This window comes from Mandrillus leucophaeus, unplaced genomic scaffold (genome assembly GCF_000951045.1).
Source record: "Mandrillus leucophaeus isolate KB7577 unplaced genomic scaffold, Mleu.le_1.0 Scaffold660, whole genome shotgun sequence".
Classification (NCBI taxonomy): Eukaryota; Metazoa; Chordata; class Mammalia; order Primates; family Cercopithecidae; genus Mandrillus; species Mandrillus leucophaeus.
The window spans coordinates 368,748-371,253 of record NW_012107142.1 but is presented as its reverse complement, the minus strand read 5'-3'; the positions used below and the strand labels follow the sequence as shown (position 1 = coordinate 371,253).

General features: G+C 49.7%; 1 protein-coding gene across 1 annotated transcript in view; it reads right to left on the bottom strand.

Moving 5' to 3' along the window:
• The window catches only part of TRIM10 (tripartite motif containing 10), a 20,461-nt gene that overhangs the window by 2,418 nt on the left and 15,537 nt on the right, over nt 1-2,506 (bottom strand). The gene's annotated exons all lie outside the window — the stretch shown is intronic.

Sequence of the window (2,506 nt, the reverse complement as noted above, 5' to 3'; positions counted from 1 at the left end):
AATTGTTCTGTTGCTATCTGTTATTTTTCTGTAGTTCTAAGACTGTAAAAAAATTACCCATTACTATTTCCCCCCATCACTATCCAATAAATAACCTCTCAAGTTCCCTACTCCAACCATGACACTCTAAAAACATTTCTTTGTAGGTAGAATTTTACATTGCTTTCATCCTGAGATCAGGACCCCTACTGTGTTCCACTGACTCCTCCCAGTGCCCCCCTCACTCCCAGTCTGACAAGCGGGTGTGTCTGTCTCTTTAGGAACGACTCAACCGCCGGAGCAGGAAGCTCAGAAAGGACATTGCAGAACTTCAGCGACTCAAGGCTCAGGAGGAAAACATACTGCAAGCTCTGCAGGTGGGTCTTTCAGGTTCCCGGGAAGAACTCCCTGGAGTGTTCTCAGGGGCTCTTACTTAACTGTTCTGGACATCTGTCTGTCCCTGGAAAAGCCTGGTGTGGGCAGATAGTCGTGGAGGCTGAAAACCTGGGTTTTGGCCTTGGTGTCAAAGTTTGCTGGCTGAGTGACCTACGCAAGTTAAGCCCTCTGATCTTTATGTGACTTATATGTTAAATGAGAACCAGTCCTACTCTGCCTGGCTCACAGTAAGGATCAAAGGAGACCAGTGTCTCGTCAATTGAAAATTACTACACAAGCAGTAGGCCTCCGTTTCTGTCTCTGACAGTCTACCTTTCTATTCCTCTTGGTCACATGGCATCTGTAGATATTTAGAGAGTGAGGTGGAAAGGGGAGGTGTCCCTGCTTTTATGAGAATCACAGCTGCTTCTGCAATACCTGTGACACACAGAGGCAACATCATGAGGGGAAGAGGATTGAGGAATCCCCTTTCCTGCTCAGACATTCAGAGACTGTGAATGGCCAGGAGGGAGCCACCTGACACTGAGTCTTAGGGAGCCCCTTTCCTGTAGTTTCAGATAGACCATGGGAACCACAGGCTGGAGGCTGGGCTGGAGAGCCAGCACCAAACCAGGGAACAGCTGGATGCCCTCCCTCAGCAGTGGCTGGGCCAGCTGGAGCACATGCCAGCAGAAGTGGCCAGAATCCTTGACATCTCCAGGGCAGTAACACAGCTCAGCAGCCTGGTCATTGATCTGGAGAGGACGGCCAAGGAATTAGACACCAACACACTGAAGGTGCATACCCTGAGGCTTCCCCCAAGGGCTGGGTTTCTCCCCGATAGTAGGCAGCCCATCTGCATCACCCTTCTGGGAGGTTTAAGAGGGAGGGGCCAGTGTGATATGTGGTGAGTTGTGGTAGACGTGGCTTGTTCCAGGCTACAGAGTGCTGCTGCAGCAGAATGGGCACAGAAGAGGGGTGTTGCTATGTTCCCCCAGTTCTCAAGGTGGCACCCCAGAGTGGCCTCCAAGAGTGAATTGGGAAAGGAATTTGGAGGTGATAGGAACCTGAGAACCAATTATGATTCTCGCTTTTTCTCTCTTCTAGAATGCTGGTGACTTACTGAACAGGTATGAGCTGTCCCTTCTTCTTTCCCACATGTGCATATAAACCCACACATCACAGACATGCACAGGGTCTTCGTCACGGTCAAGGAGACCCACTGCTCCATTAGCTTTTGTGTCTGGATGCTACATGGCCAATGGAAGAGTCAATGAAATACATGAATACTTATTAATCTATGAAGGATTTCTTTGTTTCTAGGAGCGCTCCACAGAAATTAGAGATTATTTATCCCCAGTTGGAGAAAAGAGTCAATGAATTGCTTCTTCAGCCATCCTCAGAAGCTCTGACCTGTTCATCCCTGGGACACCTCACTTCACGCTCACCTCATCCTCCTGTCTCTCCTTTCTCCAACCTGTCCAGGCCCCCATTAGATCTATCCAGTGCATCTTCGGGCTTGCCAGCTCCTGAACAAGTCCCCATTTCTTCATGCCCACCATCATCACCTGATGCCTGACCCTCTGACTCTTGGACAATGGTCAGCCCCCTTCTAGGACAGGCTCATGCTTGGGGCTGCCACTGTGGAGGTCGGGGCGCATGGTCTCCAGGACCATTTGTGAAATCTCCATTTTGCCTGTGAACTGACAGTAGTGCCCATCTCTCATAATCTCATTAAAATAGGATCCTCCAGGCCTCTGAATGGCCTGAGCTCATCAGCAGTGACGCCACCTCACATATGGAGCCCAACTGAGCTCCTGCAATACTTGTTGTCTGCACCAATCACCTGGCACTTATTTATTATTGTTGTGGAAGACAGACTCAAAGACAACCTCCCTTCGTGATCCTCACCTCTTAGAATTAATGCCCTTGTTCGGTCCCCTCCCCTTGAGTGTAAGTGGGATCTGTGACTCACTTCAAATCAATAGAATAAGGCAAAAGTGATCGGGTGTCACTCTGGCAACTGTGTTGCATTGTATAGAACTCCTCCTTGCTGGCCTGCCCATTTAGAGCCCCTCCTAGGAGCCAAGAGCAGTCTCCAGCCTCCAGCCAACAAGCAGAGGCCCTCAGTCTTGTGGCTGCAAGAACTTGA